The sequence below is a fragment of the Schistocerca nitens genome, chromosome 4 (assembly GCF_023898315.1).
Source record: "Schistocerca nitens isolate TAMUIC-IGC-003100 chromosome 4, iqSchNite1.1, whole genome shotgun sequence".
NCBI classification, from domain to species: domain Eukaryota; kingdom Metazoa; phylum Arthropoda; class Insecta; order Orthoptera; family Acrididae; genus Schistocerca; species Schistocerca nitens.
Genome location: NC_064617.1, coordinates 602,744,888 through 602,764,728, shown reverse-complemented (window position 1 = coordinate 602,764,728; position 19,841 = coordinate 602,744,888). Strand labels below are relative to the sequence as shown.

Below are 19,841 nucleotides of genomic sequence, written 5' to 3'. Positions count from 1 at the left end.
AGGATAGAAGAGGTAGGTGATGAGATCTGCACTGAACAGCAGATACATGACAAAGTAAATGAAATGGGACATTTAAATGAGGAACAAAAGGTGCAGCTTACAGGTTTATTGTGTAAGCATAAGCATGTGTTCTCTGACAGACCTGGAAAAGTCGTAGATTTCAGTTACGTTTTGAGGGTATTGCCACATGAAGTGATAAGGGCCAAACCTTATCCTATAGCAATAGCTAATAGAGAGGCTGTAAGGGCAAGGATACATATGATGTTGAAGTGGGGCATACTGGAAATGGGGAGGAGTGAGTATTGTAATCCAATAGTAGTGGTGAAAAAGAGGGATGGTTCTATAAGAATAGTACTGGATGCAAGAAAGCTAAATAAATTAATAGTCAAAGAAAATGATCAGCCAGAGAACATGGATGAGCTGTTGCAAAAATTTTATAATGTTAAAATTCTGTCAAGTGTTGATTTGACTTCAGGGTTCTGGCAGGTGCAATTGGCTGAAGAGAGCAGAAAGTACACTGCTTTCTTATTTGAGGGCAGGACTTATATGTTTACAGTTGTGCCATTTGGTTTATCAATATCTGTAGCAGTTTTTGTAAGGGCTTTAAGTCATGTGTTGGGTGATGATCTAATGAGAAAATTGACAGTGTACGTAGATGACATTTTGATTACGAGTAGCAATTGGCAAGAGCACTGTCAGCTGTTGGAGGATGTATTCAAGGCTATATCTAAAGGGGGGATGACCCTTAAGTAAGTGTGAATTTTTTCAAGCAACATTACTATTTCTCGGTCATCAGTTAACTCCTGATGGCATTCTGCCCAATAAAGAGAAAATCAAGGCTATTGTTGACTGCAAGGTGCCAACGAACAGGAAACAATTGAAATCATTTATAGGACTATGTTCATTCTATAGGAAGTACATAAGTGATTATAGCCTGAATTCACCTAACTATTATTTAGCGTATGGCTAACACAGACATATCATGAAATTACATATACATATGTACATATTGACACACAAGAAACTTAAGTTTGTCTTGACAACTGAATATCCAGTCCTTCAATCCAGCGCACTGCATCTGGAGTTGCTAGCAGGAAGTCCTCTTTGGCGCCGTGATAGGCTCGAATCCTGCATTCACTGACAATGTGGTGAACAGTCTGGTATGGAGCCCCGCAGTCACAAGCTGGATCAGGCAGCTTCTTCCACTTAAAGAGAGCATCCCTGCATCGGCCATGGCCGGTACGGATTCTGTTGAGAGTAGACCACGTCTTGCGTGGTAAGTCGAATCCACTTGGAAGTTTAGCACCTGAGAAGATGTTATGCAGGTGCACATCTGTCACTGCTTCCCACCGACCTTTCCATTCTTCAAGAGGTTTGAAATTCTTAGCAACCATGTCAGCAGCATCGCACAGAGTTGGATGACGTGATTTCAGTCTCTTGCGATTTAAAAGTGGCAGGTCGCTATGCACGGGTAGGTTAGAATTCCTGCAGATCTTGTGGAATTCTCTCATAAGGGCAGTACATCTGCGTAGATCAGGAGGCATTATGTAGACTATTAAAGAAAAGTGTAACCTGGTGCTGGACATCTGACTGTGACCGGGAATTTAAAGCCATCAAGAATAGCTTAAAAAAACAGCAAAATTTTGTTCTATCCAGATTTGTCTTTGCCTTTCTGTATTAGGGCAGACAGCTCAGATTATGGGATAGGGGCAGTGCTATTTCAGGAGAGGGTAGTAGATGGGAAGACCGAGCACAGGGCAATCGCTTTTGCAAGCAGAATGCTGTCCAAACATGAATTGATGTATGGTATCTCAGAGAAGGAACTGTTAGCCATAGTTGTTGGATTTCAGAAGTTCAGGATATATGTGGAAGGTAGGCAAGTGATTGTTTACACAGACCATAAGGCTCTGAGCTATTTGCAAGAATGTAAGCTGTTAAATAATAGACTCATGAGATGGGCCATGTTTTTGCAGCAGTTTAACTATGAGATAAGATATATTAAGGGCACAGACAACAATGTGGCTGATGCCTTATCAAGATTACCTTTCATTGGAGAAGAACATGAAGCGAATAGAGACGAGAAAGAACTACAGATATTGTATATGAAAGGAGTGGGTGGAGAGAAGGAAATCAGATCCATCTGTAAGGACATGAGGAGACTTCAGAATGGGGACCAAACCTTGAAGTTTATCAAAACAAACTTTGGAAGTAAAGAACATGAAAAAATAGCTAAATATTATAGAATTTATAAAGGTATTTTATTTAGACGAAGAAATTTGGACAAAGAGGAGTGGAAGGTATGTTTTCCAGATGAGCATGTGGAAAAATTAATAAATTACATCCCCAAATGGGCATTATGGGGCTCAAAAATGTTTGGAAATACTGCAGGACTATGTTAGTTTTAACAACATGGCCAGGAGAGTAAAGAGACAGTTGGCTTCTTGTGACAAATGTCAAAAAGTGAAGTATAATACTATTGAAGTACAAGGAGAGATGCAGAATATTGTTCCTAAAAGAAATGGTGAACTGCTGGCTATTGATTTATTTGGGAGGCTGCCAACAGGTCGAGGGGCTCAAAAATGTTTGGAAATACTGCAGGACTATGTTAGTTTTAACAACATGGCCAGGAGAGTAAAGAGACAGTTGGCTTCTTGTGACAAATGTCAAAAAGTGAAGTATAATACTATTGAAGTACAAGGAGAGATGCAGAATATTGTTCCTAAAAGAAATGGTGAACTGCTGGCTATTGATTTATTTGGGAGGCTGCCAACAGGTCGAGGGGGTGTAAAGTATGTTCTTTTAGCTGTTGATGTATTCTCAAAGTTTGTAAGGCTGTATCCACTGAAAAAGGCCACTAGCCAGAATATAATTAACAAGCTAGAGAAAGATTACTTTGTGAATGTTATAAAACCAGAGAATGTTCTGTCTGATAATCGAGCACAATTTGTATCTAGTGTGTGGGGGAAGTTTATGCAAAGATCTGGGATGAAGCATATAAGGATTTCAGTGTATCACCCTGCGGGAAACCCTGCTGAGAGGTATATGAGGGAGCTGGGTAGACTATGTAGGACATATTGCAGTAAAAAGCATAGTACTTGGGCAGAATATATAACTGTGTTTGAGGATCTTATGAACACAGTGAAGAGTTGTGCAACAGGATTCTCACCCTATGAGCTCATGAAAGATATCAAGCCTGACAATCTAATAGCAGAACACATAGATTTTCCTCCATCTCAAGACTTGACAAGTCAAGAGAAGATGCAGGTGGCCAGACAGCAAATGTTAAAGAAAGGACATGAGAGACAGAGGAGGCATGGAGAAAGGTATAAGACAACAAAGTTCAAGGAGGGAGATAAGATGCTGGTGAGGAACAAGAAAAAATCCAGTGACATTGATGGCGAAATCAAAAAGTTATTTGAATTATACCATGGACCCTTTGAGATAATGGGTTGTCCACACCCTAATGCATATAGGTTGGTATATCCAGTGTCCAAAAAGCCATTTGGACTGAGAAATGTAACGGAGTTGAAAAAATATGTGGTAAAAGAATAAAGATTAAGGAAGTGAGATTCCCATGTACACTATTGTTGAGTTAAAAAAATTATTGGGGGCTATGTATACGTGTATTTATAATTGGAGTATTATTTGTGTTACTGTGTATGTTGCGATGCCATTGTTGGTGGTCAACAAACTTCATTATACTGTATATATTTGCAATAAGGGAATCTGTTGTCCAATGGATTTGCACAACTGGTGTGGGTGTGATAAAAGCCTTGTTGAAAGTCATACGGGAACTGAAACCTACTGTGCATATAGTCTATTTCTGTATAAATATGTGGAGAATATAGGAGGGAGGAAATCTGCAAATAGTTTGTTAAAAAATAGTTGATATTATTAAAATTTCTAATGTATCTGTGGCACCTGGAGTTGATACTGGTGCGTGGGGGTAGAAGTGTCGGAGGTCCTGATCTGGGAACATTTGAAGGGTGAAATAGAATATATTTAACTATGCCATGTTTGTGTTCGATTTGTGTGCATGTTTGTCATTTGTACAAACCTCAATAAGAACTGATCAGTGAAAACAGGATGTTCCAGGGAGGATTTGGATAGCCTGATTCCTGGGAAGTGTGGGTCTGCATGTCTAGGCAAGATTTATGAGGATTTGATTAAATTTTGATAGGATGACTTGGCTAATGAGAGGAAGCACAGTGCTGTTGGCTGACAAGTTTGGAAAGACTGTATTCCAATGCATAAACCTGTGAACACAAGGATCTGGTTACAACAACTTCGTGCAACTTACAGAAACAACTGTGTAAAAAGTGGAAGTGTTAATGTGCATTGAGTGGGCAACCTACATATAGACTAACATGGGCATTTATTTTGCCTGCCCAGTCACTCAATAGGATACTATCTAATTGTATATTTGAGTTGGATACATTGTTGGATTATGTATGTATGTTTTCCTAATGACAGTACATACACTGATTAACTCACCACTATAACACTGTTCTACGTGTTTTGGTGCCATTATAGTTATAATTAAAATGTTTAATATATAAAAGTAATATGGGTTCACTCCATTTGGTGCTACTTCATGTTGCCGTTACTAAGGTAATGTCTCCATGAAGTGGGGGTATGTAAGGTAACAGGGGATAATATGGAACTCTTTCAAGTAATTTAAAATTTAAAGCACGGCAGCAGAGATAATATGCTGGGCAAAATAGACCGGAAAATACTTGTTTGTGTTTTGATGGACGTTGTAGTTCCGTTGGATAGTGTTTTGGTTTTCTTTTAATTGCAACGAATTATATAAGTGTGGTGATAATTTGTAAAATTATATAATGTATTTAGATTTAAGTATTTAAATATTATAAAATATTGTAAACGAGTTGTGGCCATGTTTAGCAATTATTTTGACTACTGTGGTGTCATGTGACCCGACTCAGGACTGTGGATGTGAGCGGGAAAATCGGGGTCTTTTGTCGTTGGCCGTTGTGGTGGTGAGTTGGGAGCGGCAAAGTGCCGCGAGTGCAAGCATGCACGGCAGGGTATGCGAAGGAACAAAGTGAAAGTGTGTGGGTGTGAGACAAACAGTGTACGAATTGCACCGATTATTATTTGTGAACTTAAAAATGCATGGCCACAACGTTAAAGTGTTTCTTTTGAATAAATAAGTTTCAATCTGAACGTGTATAGTTCAATTCACTGCTCTTCAAAAGCCAGCCAATATCAGACTCAATAATAGGGGCGCAAATGCAACCGTTTACTACCAACCCCCTTTACAGATGAGCCACGTGAAAAATAGGTAGTAAACGAGCCCGAGTTCAGTTGCATGTTCTGTAATAACAAAGTAGTTAACAGAGGATATGGTTGGCAGTGCCATGGTATGGTTTCTGCGAGGTGCATCAAGAGCTGTGTTGGCTGTTGATCCCTTACCTGGAGAATACTGTGGACACATCTGCAGACGCACTTGGTGCCAGCTGATCGACTGTAGTTTTTTTCCCCATTGCATCCCAGGTGGGCTCAATAAGACAGATCCAGCTGCGAGGCATTTGAGGATTCTACTTTGTAAGGTAGGATTTAAATACGGCCTTAATTTGTAAGTTGTATGGAGACACTACTCGCTAATTACAAGGGAAGTACTAAATGCCTAATGTGCCGCTCTACTTTACGAGGACTGTCCCAGAAGTACCCGACGTGAAGTACATTTAGCTGTTTTTGCAAACAAATGTCTATAGTTTGAAGCTTGACGATGCTACCCCGACAGTCGTCGGTAGTGAACACTCTCAGCAATTTTGTAACCGTGGATTAAACTGGTCATCATCATTATTATACAACACTCTCATTTGAAAGATATTATGCTGCGATTAAAATTACTTCGTGATTGACGCACCAGCGACTCTAGTGGTAGGGGCCAGCCATCAGCCAATCTACATCTACGTGATTAATCTGCTATTCACAATAAAGTGCCTGCTATAGGATTCAATGAACCATCTTCAAGCTGTCTCTCTACCGTTCCACTCTCGAACGGCGCGCGAGAAAAACGAGAACTTATATTTTTCTGTGCGAGCCCTGAATTCTCTTATTTTATCGTGATGATCATTTCTCCATATGTAGGTGGGTGCCAGCAGAATGTTTCCGCAATCAGAGGAGAAAAATGGCGATCGAAATTTCATGAGAAGATCCCGTCGCAACGAAAAGCGCCTTTGTTTTAATGATTGCCACTCCAATTCACGTATCATGTCTGTGGCACTATCTCCCCTATTTCGCGATAGTACAAAACGAGCCGACCTTCTTTGAACTTTTTCGATGTCATCCGTCATTTCCAACTGATGCGGATCCCACACCGCACAGCAATACTCCAGAATAGGGCGGACAAGCGTGGTGTAAGCAGTCTCTTTAGTAGATCTGTTGCACCTTGTAAGTGTTCTGCCAGTGAATCGCAGTCTCTGGTTTGCTCTACCCACAACATTATCAATGTGATCGTTCCAGTTTAGGTTATTTGTGATTGTAATACCTAAGTATTTAGTTGAATTTACAGCCCTAAGATTTGTGTAACTTATCGCGTAATCTAAATTTATCGCGTGCCTTTTATTACTCGTGTGAATAACTTCACACTTTTCTTTATTCAGGGTCAATTGCCACTTCTCGCACCATACAGATATCTTATCTGAATCATTTTGCAATTCGTTTTGGTCATCTGATGACTTCACAAGATGGTAAATGACATCATCTGCGAACAATCTGATAGGGCTACTCAGATTGTCTCCTATGTCGTTAATATAGATCAGGAACAATAGAGGACCATAACATTCCTTGGGGAACGCCGGATATTACTTCTGTTTTAGTCGATGACTTTACGTCTATTACTACGAACTGTGACGTTTCTGACAGGAAATCACGAATCCAGTCGCACAACTGTGGCGATATTCCATAGGCACGCAGTTTGGTTAGATGACACTTGTGAGTAAAGGTGTCGAAAGCCTTCTGTAAATCTAAGAATATGGAATCAATTACGAGGGCTATTCCGAAAGTAAGGTCCGATCGGTCACGAAATGGAAACGACTATGAAAATCCGATAAAGCTTTGCACAGATGTGTTGGGTAGTGTCTCTAGTATAACCCCAGTTAGCATCACGTCGCTCTTCTCATTTCTGAGCTCGTAGTGAGTGCGTGAAGATGTCTAGAAAATAGTGTCTGCCGCCAAGTACGAGGGCCTGGTGAGAAATATCCCCTGAAGCTATGCAGCTAACATTACATAACTATCGTGCTGTTTCGTCTTCAAGACAATTCTCAGCCGCATTCTGCAGGGGCAATGAAGATGCTCCTGCATCGTTTTCAAATGGAAATGTGAGATTACCCACAATACAGCCCGTAATTGTCTCCCTCTGAGTTTCAGCTCTGGTCACATGAACCGCTGTCTTTGAAGACAACATTTCGGCACAAGACAACGAGCCGTAGGCCAGCGTAGAGAATTGGCGGAGAGCACTGGCGGCTGCCTTCTATAGCGAGGGTATTGGAAAGTTGGTACAACGCTACGATACACGTCTAAGTCGGGTCGGCGACTATGGAGATAAGTAGCTGCAAGGTGTATCTAACTGTTGCAAATAAAACATTTTTGATTTTTACCGTGGTTTCCATTTCGCGACCTATCGGACCTTACTTTCGGAATAGCCCTCGTACATCCCCTGTCGATAGCACTCATTATTTCATGGGTATAAAGAGCTAGTTGTGTTTCACAAGAACAATGTTTTCTGAATCCGTGCTGACTGTGTCAATAAATCGTTTTCTTCAAGGTAATTCATAATGTTCGAATACAGTATATGTTCCAAAACCCTACTGCAAATCGACGTCAGTGATATGGGCCTGTGATTCAGCGGATTATTCCTATTTCCCTTTTTGGGTATTGGTGTGACTTGAGCAAGTTCTTTCTCGAGTGCCATGTTCCCGCTATGTTGTCAGCTTGTAGGTATATGCAGATCATTGTCTGGCGTGGTTAGCTGCACGTGGTTGGCTCCCCGCTACTGCATCCTGTCGATCACGGATTAATTGAAGTATAGTCCAACTAATATTAAAGCTAAGGTAGATTATACTCTGCGGGAGTCTGCTCCTTCGTTAGAGTAGTGAAGTGCGAGGCGAAATTCTGAACAAAATCCACAAAATGCTGTTGGGTGAACTTGGACAGAAAGCATGTGAGCTAGCTGACACCGTAGGCTTTTCAAAAAGTGCTGTACATCGCATATTGACTGACTGACTAGACACGAGAAAGCAAAGCGCAAGGTGGGTGTCTTGTTAATGGAACAAAAAGAGCGTTTTCAGGATATTTGTCAACTGTTTGGCGATGTTTCCTTCAGTGAAGGCGAGTTTTTGCGTCGATCCATAATCATGGGGAAACATGTGTCCATCACTTCACACCTGAGACGAACAATCGGTTGAAAGGGGAGAATCGACTCCAAAGAAGACGAAGACAGTTCCATCTGCAGGCAAGATCATCGTGTCAGTTTTTTTTTATGCCCATGGGATAACTTTCAAAAAGGAAAAATAATGGCGAGTATTTTGCGAACTTATTCCAGAGTTTGAGTGATGAAATCAAGCAAAAACAGCCCCATTTAACGCAAAAAGAAGTTTTGTTTCATCTTATTTTGCGGAGCTCGATGGTTCTCACTACAAACAGGGTATCGAAGCTATTGAACATCGCAGGAGAAAGTGTATCGAGCTGAAAGGAGAAATAGGTTGTTTTTCTCAAAAATTTTATGTTTTCTTTGTTAGGTTAGATACTTCTAGAACAGCTCTCGTATCTTTGAATATATCCCAATTCTAAGGTTCGTATACAAACATCACAATTGAAGTCTGTGCAGAAATCTTTACAGTCAGTGCTTATTAGCCTGTTATGCTCTTCGAACACGACTTTGTTCGTATGTGCACTTACAATGTTACGTACTGCGCCCTTCAAGGTGTTAGCCAACTTATTGAGCAGCTTTGTCACTATCACCATGTCCTCATTTGTATATGCAGGAAACATTGTCATGTGACTATAATTATATAATATTTAATCTGGTAAATATATGAATAAAGCTCTATACATACAGTGTTTTTGATCCAGGGTGTTCATTTTTTATTCTCCTCTATTTAGTAGACAAGAATGCACTTGGATCTGAGCTAGTGGTTACAAAATAAAACTCGAAACTATTGAAAAACTATGTTTATTAATCACCATACTAATGCTACCGCTGTGATAACTACTTAATACCTTTATACAGTTCTCTCACAAAGGATACATTATATTGCGAGAAGCTGAGATTACTGTTAAATCACTCACAATCCTCCTTACGTCACTTACAATCTGCTACATTACATAACTCACAATCTGTTACCAAAGTAACCAAGTCACCACTCCGTTGAGTCAATAATGCTAGGGAATAAGGAGATAAGTGGAATATTAGAGCATATTAGACGCTGAAAAACTGCGATAATTGTTTGTGCGTTGATCGATGTTTACTCCGTAGGAGTGATGTGGTCAGAGGCGACAGGATTTAGTCTGTGCTGCTGCTGCAGCTGATGCATGGTCAGTTATATTATGTTCTCAGATCAGTACGACGATTGGTTATATTGCAGCGCGTGATCTGTAACTAGGAACTTGCGCATCGGTCGGAAGTTGCAACACGTCATGGATGTCGAAAGCCGGAAATTCGCAGTTCGCTGGTTTCCGGCACAGAACGCACATTGCCGCGTCAAAAGTTCGGGCGTCGATGCAATTTTGCGTTAGGGATCGTTTGCATGAGTGTATTCTGCACGTTAAACAGTGAAGATTCAGATGCTGTTTACTATGCACCAGACGTGTGCTATCTTAACTAACCAATAGCGAAGAAAAGTATGTAGGTACTTTAGTATTTTATATATTTTCGGGAATGAGCTATCCTTGTCCACACAGTAACTGATAAACACGACGACAACTAAGCTACACTGCCACACAGTTATTTTCTACATTGCAGACAATGTTTGAGGAAACTATGATACTCCCTATTCCTATTACATACAGTTCAAGAACAAGTAAATGTCTGAAGTCAGGAAAACTCGATTTCTAACTTGTACGTTACAAGTAATTGTTTTTATTGTTTCTGAAGAATGAGAGATATGCTGTGTATTGAAAAGTGTTCTGAAATGACGAATAACTAACGCTACATTGTAAGCACCAAAGAATATTATGTACATGTTCGTTGATACATATTACTTTAATCCGTAAAAGATATTTTCGCAATTACAGGGACACGGAATTACGTAAGCTTGTTAAAATTCGATTTTTGAAGCGCTGTTCATGAGTAATAAAGGTACGTTTTGTGACAGTCGGATGCGTAGAACAAAATAATATCCATATTATATTTTTTATGAGTGCTCGGTGGCTCTAAAGTCTGAAGTGAATGTGAAGTTTATACAATAGGTTTCATCTCACTTATTAAGTAAGGGTTGTACATAATCAGATTCTGTCGTGTTTTGATTGCGATTTTTTGCACCACCCCTTATTTATATTCCAAAGTGTCACATACGTAGTTCTCAACTACTCCAATTTGACAGCATTAGTGTCCTTTCATGCCCAGTAAGACTACATAGTAACCTGATACAGTAGATATTTTATTGTCGGTTTATTTAAGCACTGACCGGTATAAAATATAATATGTACCTGTTGCCGAAAAATGTTATCTCCATTAAAATGAACTTCGATACCGCCTGTATAGTGCGGACTAGGTTATATCTGTGGGTATGGCTGCATGCTTGCAGTGCACAAGGTACTAAATGGCATACTGGCTTAAATTGAATAAGAATGGACATATTATTAGCCTTTTATAGTAGTCATGTAACTTGTGATGCACTTATTTTTTTACTCATTTAGCTACGTGTGCTACCAGTGCTACCAGTAAACAGTCCATGACGTTTTATGTTAAATGGAAATGGTCAAATGTTTTTGAGATTGCGCGTTGAACTCCTTTTTTAACTAAGTTGCTGACAACTTTAGCAATGAGTAATACAAATCTTTTGTTCCTAGTGCTGTATCTGTGGCCATCATTATTCTTCTCAAACTGTGATGAGCTATTTTTTACGAATTCGTAAGGGAATTCATGGTGAAATAGTGGTTGAAATACCTAACTCTTTGAAGAGACGTCTACCAGATGATTACGGGTGAACACGTATTACTTTCGCCGCTTGTTTCTGTACAAGCAATAGTTTTTTGCTGAGTGATATCTTAAACTAGAAAAGTATGCTATAGGACTTTAATAAGTGGATGTATGTAAATATTCGTTTATTTCTAAAATACGGTAGCTTTTTTTACGAATGGCAATGTTGAATAACTTTGTTGGTTTTGCAAATCAAAAATATATTTCTTCCGGTTCCAATTTCGATTAGTATGTACATTGTTTGCTGACGGCTGTTCAGTGCTACATTAATTGTTGGTGTTATTCCAGTGGTTGTACAAACTGGCTATACTGTGTTCATCTTTTCTTCAAAAATTAACGGGGAGGCCATTTACTGAGAACTACTTAATTTTTATTTGAAAAAAAAATATATTGTAAACAGTTTTTTCTATTGCCTTCTCTCTAACTGAATTAATTATAATATTTATATCATGTGCAAAAGACACTGTTCTAAATGTGTGTTAAATGGAAGGTCAATCACATAATACAGGGTGTACATAAAGTTCGGGAACACTTTCAATTATTTATTGCACAAGAACGAAACATTGTACAGATGTCATACATATTGCATTTTTTTAACTAATATTCGATATGTGAAACATGAGTGACCCGGCAGACGTCAATACGGTAATCGAATTCTTGCCATACCCGTCCCCAGCATGGCATCGTGACTGTGACTGTGGCTGTCGCTTCCCGTATTCTCGCCCGGAGCTCTGCTACATCACGTGGTAGAGGCGGTACATACACCAGATCTTTAACGTGTCCCCACAGAAAAAAATCACACGGGGTGAGATCTGGCGATCGGGGAGGCCATTTCATGAAACAGTGAACTCCAACACACACAAAGCTCGCTCCGCACCTCAACTCGCCATGTTGCGACTAGCGCTGACTATATGCAAATTACCAAACTACGCTGTGGCGGTATACATGAAAAAAAAAAAAAAAACACTTTCAGGGTTTCTTTTCAAAATGGCATATTGTGATATCTGTTCAATGTTTGGTTCTTGTGCACTGAATAAATGATATATAATCCTGCATAGAAAATAGGAGTGGATCGAAAATTGGCTGTGTACGACTCCATTCGTGATTTCCCCCAGTCGCCAAAATTTTCTTGTCAAAGTTTTCTGTTTCGTATCAAATCAAAGGAGATAAAATAAAATTACAGTACCAAATATATATATATATATATATATATATATATATATATATATATATATATATATATATATATATATGTGTGTGTGTGTGTGTGTGTGTGTATATTATTATTATTATTATTATTATTATTATTATTGGTGTTTTGCCCTTAAAGAGCGCATTTGGACTAAACTACATGGCCAGTTCCTTTTGCTGCCTTCCTTGCTGCCCAAACTTCCCTCATTCGCTCGCTGTGTTTCTGTTTCCGGTCCTCTGTCCATGCTTCTTGTCGGCTTTGTGTCTTCGGCTTCATCTTGATTGCCTTTTTGGTTGCCCATATTTCTTTCATCTTCTGGCTGTGATCTTGCTTGCGTTCTTCGGTCCATTTTATGCCTGTTCGTTTGTCGCATTGTATCTCATGTAGTTTACTTTTCTTAATGATGTTTCTGAACTTTATTCTGTCGTTTATTGTGTCTGCTGTTATGTTGAGCTGGTTCAGGTCGTTTTCTACCTCTGCCACCCATTTGTTATTTCTAGTGGTTACCCAGTCAAAGATCTGTTTGGTCAGCCTGTGTGATGGCATTCTGTATAGGTGTCCATAGAATTGTAGTCTGCGTTTTCTAATCTTTTCTGTGATTGTCTCCGTATGTTTGTACAGTTCCTTTGTAGGTTTCTTGATCCATATTCCATTGTTGTTAGTTGCGCCAAATATTTTCCTAAGTATTTTCCGTTCTACTTTTTCTAATTGTCTGATACGTGTATGCCCTAGGATTAGTGTGGTCTCTGCTACATATAGTGCCTCGGGGAGCACCACCGTGTCGTAATGGCGTAATTTGGCTTTTTGTGAGATAGACTTCTTGTTGTAATGATTCCACACTACTTTGTATGCCTTGTCCAGTTTAGTCTTTCTTTCTTCGTTTGAGTCTCTGTTATGTCCACTCATTTGTAGTGTTTCACCGAGGTATTTGAAGTTTGCCGTTTTGTAAATCGTGCCATACTTTGTGTTCAGAGATGAGAGTTTCTTTGTGCTCATAAACTGTGTCTTTTCGTAAGAGATCTGTAGTCCAGTTTTGGCAGCGATTTCGTGCAGTTTTTCAATAGCGTCTTTTGTTTCCTTTATACCTTTCGTGACAATCGCCAAATCGTCTGCAAAAGCCAGGCATTTAATCTGTAGGTTTCCTAAGGTTATCCCCTGTTGTGATGTTTCCCATTCTTTTATGACCTTATCTAACACCAGATTGAAAAGGAGAGGTGAGAGGCCATCGCCTTGTCGGACACCTGTGCGAATTTCAAAGGGCTCTGATAGTTCCCCACAGAACTTTACTTTGGAGGTCGTGTTGGTTAAAGTTTGCTCTATGATAGCCCGTGTTTTGTTGTCTACTTTGTATTCTGCTAGAATTTTGAAGAGAGTTTTCCGGTCGATGGAGTCGTACGCCTTTTTGAAGTCAACAAAGGTAATGATCAGGTTCTGTTTGTGTTGTAAAATCATTTTCAGGTTCCAAATTTGTTCCGCACAAGACCGCCCTTTACGGAAGCCTGCTTGGTATTCCCCAATCAAGTGGTCGGTTTGGCATTCTAGTCTGTTCAGTAAAGCTTTAGAGAGGATCTTGTATGTGACCGGTAATAGGGATATTCCTCTGTAATTGTTCGGGTTAGTCTTGTCACCTTTTTTGTGTAGTGGGTGTATCAGGGCAGTTTTCCAGTCGTCAGGAATTTTCATGGTCTTCCAGATGTCTTCCAAGATCCTGTGGATGTCTTTGGTGAGTTCTGGGTCTTGTAACTTCCAGATTTCCGCGATGATGCCATCTTCTCCTGGTGCTCTACGATTCTTGAGTGACTTTATTATTTCTTTAACTTCTTCTAGAGTTGGAGGTTCACTATCTGGATTGTATGTCCTCGTTTCTGTCATTATTTCTTCCATGGGGGGGTTCCGTGTTGAGCAGTTTTTCAAAGTACTTTGCCAGAATGTCACAATTGTTTTTGGTATTGGTTTCTAGGGTTCCATCCGGTCTTCTGAAGCACAAGTTGGGTGGTTGATATCCAGTCATATTTTCTCTGAACGTTCTGTAGAAGTTTCTTGTATTGTTCTTCATGAAGTCCGATTCGATCTCTGTCAGTCGCCGTTTGTCATACTGTCGTTTTTCACTGCGAATGATTTTGCTTGATTGCTTCTGTGTTTTCAAGAAGTTCATCCAATTCTCTTGGGATTTATGGCAACTAAATTTTTTCCATGCACTGATTCGTTGGTCAATAGCTTGGTCACATGTGTGGTTCCACCAACGGTGTTTCCGTGTTCGTGGTGCTTGTGCTAGTTTCATGGCCTCTCGGATTCTTCGTGAAAGTTGTGTCCAGTCTGTCGTTTTCTCCATTTTAATTTTGTGTAATATTTGTGTCTGGTTTAAAGTAACGTATTCTGGATCTGGTCGAACAATTTTGTTCTTCTGGAGCTTTTTCTTGGGCAAAAGACGAATCCTGATCTGTAGTATGTGGTGGTCTGAGTCGAAGTAGCCTTTACGGGTGTCTATGTTCAAAATTTCTTTTTGTGAGTCTTTCTGCACTATTACGTGGTCGATTTGTAGTTCTTGCTGTCCGCTGGGGAATTTCCATGTGGTGAGTTTTCGTGTTGGTTTCTTGAATTTTGTTGACATAATGGCGAGGTCGTGGCTTTTGCAGAAGTCTATCAGATGTTTTCCGTTTTTGTTGGTGTCCTTGTGTGGAGTATGTTTTCCTGTGATATGTCTGTATATCTTTTCCGAGTTTGGCGTTGAAGTCTCCCAGTATTATTTTGACTCTATGTGCAGGAATTTTTCTGATAGTTTCTTCCATTGTCGTCCAGAAGTCATCAATTTCGTCCGGATTTTTCCTGTTGTAGTCATTAGTCGGTGCATGTGCGTTGATCATTGTGTAGGATTTATTGGCTGATTTCACTGTCATGGTGCTGATTCTTTCGTTTGGTGACGAAAAGTCGATTATGCTGTCCGTGATGGACCTGTGTACTGCAAATCCTGTGCCAAAAAGCCTTAGGTTTTTCAGTTGTGTCGATGGTTTTCCTTTGTATATTCTGAAAGTCTCCGTGTTGAAATGGTCTTCGTCTGTGAATCGTGTTTCTTGCAGTGCACATATTTTGATTTGAAATTTTTCGAGAGTGTCTGTCAGTTGTTTCATCTTTCCTGTCTTCATCAGTGTGTTCACGTTGAGTGTGCTGATGTAGTGTTTGCGTTTGGTCTTGAGGGAGTTTGAGAAGCTCCGATTCTTCTCATGATGTCCGTGAGCCCCCGGAATCCGATGCTCACGACGATCCCAGTCTATTGACTGGGGCCCGGGGTAGTGAGATTTTTCTCGTTGTACCATCATGATGTTTAGTAGTTGGATGTATGGCATGCTGCCGACTACAACCTGACTTTCCAGATCAGGAGGTTGGTTGAGGCCGCCACTGACATGTGGAGCAGACGCCTTTTGTAGCCGCCCACTGTGGGAACAGACGCTACTAGTAGTTTTGGTCCGCCCCGAGTATTTCATTTCCTCGGTACCACCTATATCTAGGAGGCATTCCCCTATCCGCCACCTGGGGAGGCGCTCGGTTGCGGGTCTACTAACTATATATATATATATATATATATATATATATATATATATATATATATATATATATATTGTGTGTGTGTGAAAATTTGGACACAAATATGAACAAAAGGCACAAACAGGAATTCTCTACACACACTGAAAATAAGCAAATCTGCTAAACGAATTTAAAATGTTCTATTTTAATTTCACGATCTTTCAATGTTTTTTATCTTGTTGGGACACATGTTCCTGATGTATGTTTACATTTTCAGCTGTTTTGAATATTTAGGTCATTGTTGACAGTCGAAAATTTTACAAGTGTTTTCTAGTGCTTGGCGAATTTTTACTTTCGAAAAAGGTGGTTCAAAGAATTTGCATTAAGATTTGATTGAAAAGTGGAATAAAGCGGAGCACCGCATTCGAAATGTTGATTGTGGCTTTTGGTGCATACATTCTAAGAAAAGAGTTTGTGAGTGTTATAAACGTTTCAAAGAGGGTCGTTATAAACGTTTCAAAGAGGATCGAGAAGATGTTGAAGGCGACTACCCTGGACGCCCTAGTACATCTTTAACTGACGACAATGTGGAAGAAGTAAAGAAAATAGTCCGGTAAATCGCCGAATCACCATCAGAAAGGCTACTGATGACGTAGCCCTATCCTCTGACTCATGCCAAGCAATTTTTTTCAGATGTTTCTGGCATAAAACGTGTAGCAGCAAAGTGTTCCGAAACTGTTGAATTTCCAACAAAAACAGCGTCGCGTAGATATCGTCCAGGAATTTCTGAATGAAGTCGGCGATTTTTTGGCAAAAAAACAAAACCTTTACGTTCCCTCAGCCATCACATGGCCCCTGCGACTTCTTTCTGTTCTTGAGGTTGAAGAGAACTGTGAAAGGACGTCGTTTTTCCACCACTGATGAGATAAAAACAGAATCGCTAAAGGAGCTGACATAATAACTAAAAGTGAATACCGGAAGTGCTTCTAATATTGGAAAAAAGCGCTTACATATCTGGGGGGGGGGGGGGGGGGATTACTCTGAAGGGCACAAAGTTGATGTTGATGAATAAAGATTCTTTAAGAAAAACAAAAATTTCCGTTCAATTTTGATCACACCTTGGACGTTTATCTGTTTGGTGGATCTGGGTGCTACTTTATTTTTTCTTTATACGTGTGGTTGGTCGTCTCATCTGCCCTCCAGCGCTTGCTTTCTGAGTAAAGGACTGAATAATTCGTATAGATCACCACAACCACATCTGTTAGACACCTCGATGTACCTGAAAAACTCGGTAGGGTGTTTATGGTATGCTCTGGCTAAAAGCGCATCGATCACGCGTACTACATTTAAACTAAACATTCCACCTTTTTGCACACTGCATAACAAGATGTGCGTCTGAAATTGGCTGTGTGGTGTACTACGTCAGTGGTTGTCAATCTTTTTCAACTCGGCGCCTCCAATGCTACTTTGGAATGGTGATCAGCGCCGCCTACGCTGCAGTCTCCATCCCTAACTACTCCATCCTGCCACAAGTATAAACGCAGAATTTACCCTGTGTACAAGCCCTATTATGTACTTAGCATTGCCATAATTTATACATGACTGTAAATTCACATATGCTTATATCCAAAAAATATTCTTTTAAGAATTTCAGTGTTACTTTTCAAAGTTTACTTTCTTTGAAAACTAAATCATAAGTTTCATAATACTAGACTTTTTGTCTGTAAAGAAATATGTTTCACAAAGCAAGAACTGTTTCGTAGCGTCTTTACGACCGTGTGTCATAGTTCAAAGGAATGAACCTGACGCATGCATCAGGCCTCAACATTGTGCTGACAAATTCTTTAGGTGTAACCTAATGGGAAGTTTTCTCGAGTTTCGAAATAGGTTTTTATGAACAATGAAAGTAGATTGTTCGATTAACAAGCCTCCAATATTCCATTCCTCAAACTTCAAATTTTCGTTTTGAAGCTTGAAAACAGTTTTATTACCTTACCCACTTTGTCAAACAGAATATAAGTGATCATTTAGTATGAAAGGCTGTGTAGCTTCATTTAGAAACGTCTTTTCCAAATGGGGCACAATGGTAGTCGTCTCTTTACTAAAGGCAAGGTGCTAAATTTACATTTCAAGCGTGTATTTGAATACTGACAGCACCTCTTTTCCCCAGAGATTTTCAGAAAATATACTTCCGAAATATAGTGGTTATGTCCCCGAACAGCTGCATCAGATTTTCAGTATGCTCCGTTTAATATAAGCATAAAGTACCGAAACATATAAGCAGCTTCATTGCTCTTACTTAGTACGGACGCTTCGCTGTTGCTAAAGGAGTGGTTAGTTTCGTAAAACTTCTGTGTTGGAGCCTTATCTGAGTCTGAGCTCGTCCACTTCGTGCTAACGTACTGTCTCACGACAGAACCCCTGCTGACATTACATGTATTATCGAATCAAATTTAGACAATTAAAGTCATGTAGTTCTTGTCTTCTAGTAATCTAGTTGAAGCAACAGTCAACAAAGGAAAAACAGAATGCCTGTTCAAACGCCCACAGAAGCCCATTTTTCTTTGCAATGAACCCCGCCCTCTTGCTCCCCCCCCGACAGTTTCGATAAGTTAAAGCGCCGCTGCTGGGACGAAAAAGCCCTGGTTGAGGGGCACTCTACTATGTGGTATACGAAGAAGTGTTGTGATAGCATAAAACCGTTGAGTCGCATAGTATCGGTATTCCATTGTAGTAGATAGTATTTACATTATTCTGCCCTCATCGGAGGAACTAGCACAGTGGTTAAGACAGTGAACTAGTGTTCCTTTTCTAGCGTTCTTGTGGTTCTCTTCAGCAACATCAAGCTCCTTTTAAACGTCCACGGTCGACGTCTTGCTGCTCCCCCTTCCCGTGTCCAATCCGAGCGCCTATCTCATCAGATAACATCACGTCACCAACGGGATATAAATCCTAACTTTACTTCCTCCTCTTATGTTGGCTGCACTCTACAGATCTTTAATCTGCCTCCTTTTTTACGTGGAATTTCGTCTGTGCGTTCCAGTTTGCGCTCACCATCGGACATGGGCGTCTCTTCTGACGCAGTGAAACCATTTGCACGCTAGAATATCATTTTGGAAGGAAAGAAGATTTGGGTTTAACGTCCTGTTAGCCAGGATTTCGTTGGATATGGAATAAAAGCTCCAATTAAGGAAATATGAGGAAAGGAAACGGCTGTTATCTTTCAAACAAACCACATTCGCCTTACGGAATTCAGGGAAATCACGGGAAACCCGAATCTGAATGGCCGGATAGGGATTTGAACCGCAGCACTTCCGAATACATATCCACTGCTCCACATCACTCTATATCAGATTGCATACTTGCTGTCAGTACGCAAGCAATACGAAGGTTTCAGCCGAAGCGCGTTGTCGATGGCAAACTAGCAACCAATTACACTGTCCACCCCCCCCCCTCTCTCCATCTACGCCCCCTCCACGTCTGCGTCCTCGCTCGCGTGCGTCGCACTGAGGCTAGGTGGCAGCTGGTTCCGGACAGCGGCTGACTCAGTGGTAAACCTGTACGCGTGCGGCACGTGCGACGGGACAGCAGCGCTTTATAACCGGCCTTTGTTCAACGCGAGAGAGGCTTTGAGCAATGCTTAACTGCTTTCTGCATATCTCGCGCTCTTGCTTCATATTTCCTTAATATAGCAACACACGTTAATCAAAGACAATTGAAAAGATTTCCTCCGTGTTACTCACCTATCTGCGTTCGTACTTCGGCGTCTGGACCATTACATTTGCAAGCACATGCGGCCGTCACATTTCAGTCGCCACCTGCGACTTCTTACTCGGAAAATCTTGTCCAGATTGTGGTCATGCAGATGATTGTGACATTGATTTTAGATGTTTTTACGCTCTTCTCATGTAATGTTGCTTGTTCATTTGACAGGGGAAGCTTAGATAATTTTGCAAG

The 19,841-nt window shown here is 40.3% G+C and overlaps 1 protein-coding gene across 2 annotated transcripts in view; it reads left to right on the top strand.

The window, feature by feature from the left end:
• Positions 1–19,841, top strand: part of LOC126253483 (tyrosine-protein kinase Src64B) — a 300,293-nt gene that overhangs the window by 21,582 nt on the left and 258,870 nt on the right. The window contains exon 1 of one of the 2 annotated variants that reach the window (XM_049954853.1): positions 9,589–9,870. The exons of the other annotated variant lie outside the window; for it this stretch is intronic. The gene's annotated coding sequence lies outside the window, so the exon portion shown is untranslated. Of the gene's footprint in view, positions 1–9,588; positions 9,871–19,841 lie in introns of those variants that run through there. 2 annotated transcript variants of the gene reach the window in all.